This window comes from Rhipicephalus sanguineus, chromosome 5, assembly GCF_013339695.2.
Source record: "Rhipicephalus sanguineus isolate Rsan-2018 chromosome 5, BIME_Rsan_1.4, whole genome shotgun sequence".
Taxonomy (NCBI): Eukaryota; Metazoa; Arthropoda; class Arachnida; order Ixodida; family Ixodidae; genus Rhipicephalus; species Rhipicephalus sanguineus.
The window spans coordinates 53,818,605-53,827,151 of NC_051180.1; the positions used below are offsets into that span (position 1 = coordinate 53,818,605).

General features: G+C 49.5%; 1 long non-coding RNA gene across 1 annotated transcript in view; it reads left to right on the forward strand.

Annotated features, from left to right (window-relative positions):
- The window catches only part of LOC119393631 (uncharacterized), a 75,230-nt gene extending 66,973 nt beyond the window's left edge, over positions 1–8,257 (forward strand). Inside the window, exons 2-3 of the long non-coding RNA XR_005183947.2 lie at positions 7,857–7,918; positions 8,189–8,257. This is a non-coding gene — a long non-coding RNA (uncharacterized LOC119393631). The remainder of the gene's footprint in view (positions 1–7,856; positions 7,919–8,188) is intronic.
- The last annotated feature ends 290 nt before the right edge of the window (positions 8,258–8,547 follow it).

Genomic DNA, 8,547 nt, shown 5'->3' on the forward strand with positions numbered 1-8,547 from the left:
GCGAAGAGTCGTCGAGTCACGCAGCAATTTGTTCGGCTCCCTAACACCGCCGCCACGTCGTCGTGCCAAGACGTCCAGCTCCAGCCACCGCCCAGTACCGAAAACTTCCTGCGCCTTGTGCGGCGAGAGATCGAGGCAGCATCCCCATCCGCACCGCAGGCCCGTTTTTACGGAGACCCGCCCGACAGTGTCGTTAATCCAGGCCGTCGTGCGCGAAGAACTGGCGAACGCAGGCATCCAGCCCATATATGCCCTAAGTCGTCCCGCGGTCAGCACTCTTCCATCCTACCGCCCACAACCGACCTATTCCAGGTTCCGGGATCCGAACCAGTGGCGCACACGAGATGACAGGCCGATATGCTTCAACTGCAATGGGGTAGGCCACATTTCTCGCCATTGTCGCTATCGTCGGCCATCGTCTCCTCGTGCAACGTACCGTGCAGAGGACACTCGATCCTCACCTTTTTACGCCCGTGAAGACCCTACGAACCTTAATGCCCAAACCTCGGCCCCACGTTACGACCGCTCGCCGTCCCCGCAGAACCAGCGACGTTCTCGGTCACCTTTGCCCCGTCGCTCACCTTCGCCGTACCCTCACCGACCCTCCTCGGAAAACTGACCGGCGCAGCTCCGGTCGTGTAGCTCCGGTCATGCAGCATCACCCGGAGGTGATGCTGCATTGGCCTACCGACCCGGAAATCCTCTGTTGACCCTGGCTACCCGACAAAACCTTTTGGACGTAGAAGTAGATGGCGTGCCTGTTTCGGCGCTAATCGACACTGGCGCCCAATTATCAGCAATGAGCGCTAGCCTTTCTCGCCGTCTCCGCAAGGTCCTTACGCCCGCTTCATCACCTGTTGTTCGTGTAGCCGATGGCGGTACACCTTGTGTTCTTGGAATGTGTACTGCGCGTGTGAGCTTTGATGACCACCAGACCTCAGTTCTCTTCGCTGTTCTGGACGAGTGCCCCCATGACCTCATTCTCCGCCACGAATTTCTGAGCACGCATTCTGCCCTTATCGACTGTTCTTCTGGCCTTTTACAGTTAGAGCTTCCTGTTGTGCCTGACCACGACATCGCGTCGCCACCCCGTTTATGTGCTGTCCACTTGGTTCGCTTGCGCCCAGGTACAGCTACTTACGTCTCATTTGCCCCAGACCCTCCTGTACGTGATGGCGACTACCTGATTACCCCTTCCTTGGACGTTCTTCTGACGCGCCGTGTAGCTCTGCTTCACTCCCTTGTGACTGTTTCTGCGAACCGAGCATGCATACCTGTACTCAACTATGGACGTTGCGCACAGTTGCTTCGGGAAGGTATCACGCTGGGTACTATATCGCCTTTAGACTCACACGACCCTGTGGCCCTGGCCATTGATACTCCGCAACCGACTTCAGGAAGCCCGGCTGCTAGCGCAACACCTGATGACCCGCTCGACGACATGATTGCCCCGTACCTTTCCCCTTTTCAAAGCAAGGAACTACGCCTTTTGTTGGTGTCATACCGCGACGTTTTCGAATTTGATTCGCCGCAGCTTGGCCAAACATCTATGGTCACCCACTGTATTGATACCGGGGACGCAAGACCCATTCATCGACGTCCTTACCGTGTCTCTGCTGCCGAGCGCGCCGTGATTCAAAAGGAAGTCGAGAAGATGCTCGCTAAGGACATCATCGAGCCATCTTCGAGTCCTTGGGCGTCCCCTGTGGTTCTTGTAAAGAAGAAAGAGAACACCTGCTGGTTCTGCGTGGACTATCGGCACCTTAACAAGATCACCAAGAAAGGCGTCTACCCTTTGCCACGAATAGACGACGCCCTTGATTCTCTTCATGGCGCATGGTACTTTTCTTCCATAGACCTTCGCTCAGGCTTTTGGCAAATTGCACTCGATGAAAATGATCAAGAGAAGACGGCCTTTATTACACCGGATGGGCTCTGCCAGTTTAAAGTCATGCCCTTTGGGTTGTGTAATGCGCCCGCAACATTTGAGCGCATGATGGACTCCCTACTTCGGAGTTTCAAATGGTCCACATGCCTCTGTTACCTCGACGATGACGTCGTTTTTTCACCTACGTTCTCAAGCCACTTACAACGCTTGTCGGCTATTTTGCAAGCCTTTCGTACAGCAGGTGTTAAGCTCAACTCTTCACAATGCCGCTTCGGCCGCCGCGAGATCACCGTGCTTGGCCATCTTGTTGACGCTACGGGTATACGGCCTGACCCTGCTAAAGTACGCGCCGTTACGAGCTTCCCCACTCCATGTTCTTCCAAGGACGCTCGCTCGTTTTTTGGACTATGCTCGTGTTTTCGCCGCTTTGTTAAAGATTTTGCAGCGATTGCGCAGCCCCTCACATGCCTTCTTAAAAAGGACGTCCTCTTCTCTTGGGGTCCAGCCCAAGCGTCGGCTTTTTCTCATCTCGTCGACCTACTCACATCGCCCCCTGTGTTGGCTCATTTCGACGACTCTGCATCCACCGAAGTACGTACCGATGCGAGTGGTCATGGCATCGGTGCTGTTCTCGGACAAAATAAACGTGGTCAGGATTGCGTTATTGCATACGCCAGCCGCCTTCTTTCCGCAGCTGAACGGAATTATTCAATAACGGAAAGAGAGTGCCTCGCTCTTGTTTGGGCTGTCGGCAAATTTCGTCCATATCTGTATGGCAGACCCTTCGCCGTTGTCAGTGATCACCACGCCCTCTGCTGGCTGTCTTCTCTCAAGGATCCCACTGGTCGCCTTGGTCGGTGGGCATTACGACTTCAAGAGTACACGTACACTGTCGTGTACAAGTCTGGCCGCTTGCATCAGGACGCCGACTGCCTGTCCCGGTATCCCGTAGACCCACCAGAACCTTCGGCGAACGATGCCATTCCATCTGTGCTCGCAATAACTGACCTCTTCAACATCCCTGCTGAGCAACGCCGTTACCCGACTCTTCGCAAGATCATTGACCGCCTCAATTCACCGATTCCTGATTCCTCCCTTCGTCTCTTCGTGCTTCGCGATGGCACCTTGCTTCGTCGCAGTTTTATACCTGACGGTCCTGACCTCTTGCTTGTGATTCCGGCACACCTTCGTTCGACTGTACTGGCCCAACTTCATGATTTGACAGCGGGACACCTCGGATTATCCCGCACCTACGATCGTGCGCGCCGTCGTTTCTACTGGCCAGGAATGTATATTTCGGTACGCCGCTACGTGACCTCGTGCGACCTTTGTCAGCGCCGGAAGAAGCCAACACTTCCGCCTGCTGGCCGTCTTCAATCACTCGACATCCCATATGAGCCGTTTCATCGTGTCGGCCTCGACTTGCTTGGTCCGTTTCCTACGTCTGTCTCGGGAAATCGATGGATCGCCGTTGCCACGGACTATGCTACACGGTTTGCAATTACTCGCGCACTCCCAACCAGCTGCGCGACCGACGTAGCAGACTTCTTGCTTCATAACGTCATACTTCAACACGGGGCACCGCGCCAGCTCTTAACCGACCCTGGCAGACATTTTCTTTCCAGGGTCATCAATGACATCCTGACGTCTTGTTCGACCAAACATAAGCTAACCACGGCCTACCATCCACAGACGAATGGCTGGACGGAGCGGATGAACCGGACCATTACCGACATGCTAGCAATGTACGTGTCGGCCGACCACCAAGATTGGGATACAACATTGCCTTTTGTCACGTTCACATATAACACGCCCCGGCACGAGACGGCTGGTTATTCGCCTTTCTTTCTCTTATTCGGCCGAAATCCAGCGTTGCCTATGGACACGATGATGCCTCCTTCCATGTACGCACCTGCTGAGTACGCTCAAGAAGCTGTTGCCCGCGCCGACCATGCACGTCAAGTTGCGCGCGTTTGGTTAACCGAATCGCAAGCGGGCCAACAATCTCGCTACGATCGCCGTCACAGAAACGCCCACTTTCTTCCTGGATCTCTTGTCCTCCTTTGGTCTCCAGCACGCCGTGTTGGGCTTTCTGAAAAGCTCCTCTTCCCGTACACCGGACCATACCGTGTATGCCGCCAAGTGACCGACGTGACGTATGAAATCGAGCCATTGTCTTCGTCCTCGTCGACTCAGCCCCGCACCGACATTGTTCACGTTGTCCGTCTGAAGCCCTATCACATACCGGAACCCACCGACGCGTGTGTATAGTGACCATTCTGGTGCCTGTCTTTGCTCGGGTGCACCGAGTCGGTGCTTTCACCGCCAGCGGGTAATGTTATGTGCCGCTCACCTAGAGGACAAAGAAGAGGAGGACGAGTTCGTTGCTGTTTTCGCCATCTTGCCCGATCACTGTGATTGTGTCGGTATTGTAAATACAGCCTTCTTCTGTTGGCTCCCCGTAACAATACGATAAGCCTCTCCTTGTTCGAACTTGTTTTCTGTTTTCCAGAATTAAATTATTTTAGTGGGTATGCATGGCTATAAAACAGATTTTTAAAAAAAAACTGAATGATACGTCTGTATGCATCGAAGCGCAGTGGTAGTATCAAAATTAATGACACGTCGGGTGTTACAAAATTTCGTGCTGGAGTGTGCGGGTGATTAACGATTATTCGTGCTTGTGGTATCGGAGATATTTCACTTGTCTTACTCAAGACCCTCCAAAGGAAACGCCCCCAAGACGCCACTTTTTTCTGTCCTTCCGCTGGTTGTACAGTGCAGAGCCCGGAGACAGGCTGTGGTGGTCCTGCGTTGTTCGCCTTTCAGCATTTGATAAAAAGCATCCCTACGGTCTGTGCGGGAACGTGTATTTGCATAATGCGATCTATGTAAAGAGCCCGGCTACGACGGCCACTGTGTTGTAAGACAGCGTCTTTCTCTCGGCGCATAATAAGGCGTTTGCTGTTTCTTTCGTTCCATGTCCTAGCTTTCCTTTCTGTTTCTTTACCATCACATTGTTCTTTTATTTATTTTAAGAATGACGCCTTCGACTCTTGGTGGAACTCAGTCGAACCTATTTCTTCTTCAGCGACAATCAATAAAGGTGGCCGTAGTGTCTGTGCAGCCCCACGCAGTGATTCGGCCGCGACTGGCTTCGATCTTCGGCATGACACGAGTTATTCGGCGCCAATCAGTGGCTGCTCTTTATTATAGATCACGCACACATTTAAGGTTTGGCCAGTTCATATATAGTGCGACGGAAGAGCTGGAAGGGGCCAGCATGACAGAAAAGAGCAGCCACGTCTTGTACAGAAGCCTATCAACATTATGTGGAAACAGTCATTTGTGGCTGTCCTAAAAACAATGTGGAAACTTGGCGGCAACAGTGTTCCCCGGGGCAAAAATGAAAAAAAAAATATTAGCTCTGGTTTGTAATCTAATTATCAAGCTGCAATTTGTACTGCACTTCCTTCATACAGAAAAGCATTAACTAAATTTACTGGCATTTTCTATTATTTTAAATATCTCGTGATCTAAAGAAACAAAGAGAATACAGGAACTTAAGTAAGAGAGCAATGATCTCTTGCAATATTGAAAAGAAAGCATATACAACGCAGTCGACCTATCTCATCCTAGGTCCCATGCCAACCTTTTAAAATTAAGGTTTCACAGGCACTGCATGTTGGTCTTTCGTGTTCGATGTTCAGAATGTAATAAGTGTGAAAATACCAATTACAGCTACAAGTACGCTGATTAGATTTTTTTATGAAGCAGTCTTTTCTAGCGTAATGCTTAAAGAAAATGATCGCTCCGAGCTCATCGCAACACATATAGAAAAAAATACCAAAAGCAGCTGGCGCGAGATTACGACCCGCTTAAATTATATTGTGGGCATAATCTTCTGGCACCAGCGTTCACCAAATAAAAAAATATGCTGACTAATCACCAACACTTTTACAGAGACCAGCGTGTTCAGCTGTAGCAACGTACTGCAACCAGAGCATTTAGGTCATGTTTATCAGCTTATATAGCTTGGAAGCCTTTCATTTAGGCATTGTTAGATTAATTTTACTGAACTTGCATAGGAAAACGGTGAGCTGTGAGTATTGTTCTATAGTGAAATCTGGCTTTCAAAGACGCCCTTTAATATGATTTATGTATGCCCAATTAAAACGTTAATTTGAAGATATGGTAAATAAGACAGCAAAGCTAACGTAGTGGGAGTGAAGATAACTTACCTTGTTATTTTGCGTTGCGCGATATCGTGCACACTGAAACGTCTACGGAGCGCTAGAATTTCGCAACGGTACATCGCAAGATCAATCGCTAGAACAGCGAGTGTCGAGTTTTATGGTCACGGTGCGTTCTGTGCAATTTGTGGAAGTTGAGATTCGCGTTCTCGTTATAGGTCCCATTCGCATCGTTCGTGGGACCTGCGTAGTTTTTCTGCAGCAGATAAATTGAATTTTATTATTTGTCCGTGCATCATTTTTGTTACGTCGGTGTAACGCTGCAGCTAAGCAATATCTAGATAAAATTGAGCTTCTTGAGATATATTTACTTCCTCTCATAGTTCCCTCGAGATACCGCATTACCTATTTGCGCTGTGGACTGCAGCCTGTGAATTCAAGCTCTCGTGCATGCCTTCTCCGCAAAAGGCATTCACACCGCATTAAGCATATAGACGTAATGGGTGCTGCGCCGTGAGGCCGCCGACAACTGCAAGAGACCTCGAAAGCGAGTATATGCAGAGCCACTTAATCCTTATCCAATCTCCCACAGTGGGTGTGAGCCACAGTGTTTAGGCGAACAAGAACACCATCTGGTATGCGGACAGTCCTGAGCACTACTAATGCGAGACGCCCATTGCCACTAGGATATTAAACGCTGTGTTTCTTAGTTCTTGTATTCCTACAACTTCGATCTCGTCTTTATCACCGACTTTCAGCAACACAAGGTTCAAGGAAAACGACGTTTATTAGCCTAATGGGTGCCGTGTCCCTGACACTCTAGCCTGTCCACATACCAGCCCACTTCGAAATGTTTTATGCTAATTTCGTGGAAGGTCCAACAGCACACTACATATTACATATATGTTTCTTCCAGCTCCCTCCTTTGAATGTTATTTAATTATCCAAGAACATGTTGGCTCTCATTGTGGCACGTGCTACAGCTTTGTTCCTACTTGGAGTATAAAAACACATGATAGTTATGATTCGCTGCATTCCATGATTCATGTGTTAACGTACCTAAGAAAGCAGCGGCGATTCTCACAAACGAGCGAACAGTCGCAGTCTCTATACAGCCAACGCCTACACGCTGAAACATCGGCCAATGCGAAAGGACCTTGATTTACAATCAGCTTAAGCTTGCCACCGAAGCTGCATCGTGGTGGCGCCATTAGCGAGACTGACAGCATTGACACCCAAGTTTGGAGCTGCTCTGGTTTTCGCGCCATGGAAGCACTTCTTCGCACGTGGAGGAACCTCCGCGTTTTATTATCGGCGCCTCGAGCGTTATTACCTGTCTTCGTTTTCTTCTGTCGACTTTCCTTGAACGAGAACACTCAATGGTTTCCGCGGAGAGACTATTAATGTCCAGCGAAGGCACCCTAATAGCTCTTGTTCTGTCTACACAGGCGACCAAGAACAATTTCGCTTAACCGAAATCGGAGTGATCATCCTTCTACAAGAAAGGATTTTACAAATAGACCATCGTTCATTGGCTACTCCGGAGTAAGGCGAATTTCAGAGGTAGAACAACCTATTGTCTTGAAGGCGTTTAATCTAAACATTAAGTTTACTTCTAGCAACTGAGTTAGCAGCAAAACGTAATTGTACTCATTTCCTTGTCTTTTCCCACATTAAATGTCCCGAATCCCAAAGATGTTTCGTAAAATACTAGTGCAGGACCCCACAATGCAGAACACTCCTTTCCGCTACATAACACGAATGCGTTTGCGCAGGTGTTTCAGTGATAGTCATTCGAGCGTGGAACCATGAAAAGTGAAAGGGAACTCCGCATTCGGTGAGTAAATAGGAGTGACACCATTTCCCTCTTCTCTATCCCGTTATAACTAATGCATGGACGAGGTCTCCCGACTAGGCACTTAATCCTTCCGCAAACACAGTGAAACAAACATTACGATTCATAAGCAGCTTGAAAAGTATAGAAATAGTGACAAACTAAGCAAAAAAGAAAGTGAGACAAGTGAGAAAATTATATGTTCCACTAAAAAAATGAAGCAAATTGATTCTCTGCAAGAAAAAAAACTATCGGGCTTGCGGTTCAATTCAGGTATCAGCGTTCTAACACCGCATTCTCGGTGCCAATCTCTCTGAAAGCTAAGTAAGAGATCAAAAACAGAGTCTGTTCCCCCGCTGAAAGCACTCGGTGCGACAAAAGACAGCTGCTATTGGCCTCGACATCGAGCAGAATCGGAACCCAGCGGGGAATGGACGAAGCCCCGAAGTGTGGATGCCGGTGGCCCGTCGCTGTTGCAGAAACAGCAGGGGCGTAGCCAAGGGGGGAGGGGGGGGGGAGTTGGGGGGGTTCAAACCCCCCCCCCCCCCGAAATTTTTCAGTTTTGCTTGCGTATATAGGCACGCACACATACAAACGCACGCACGAACATACATAAAGTATGGTTGAACCCC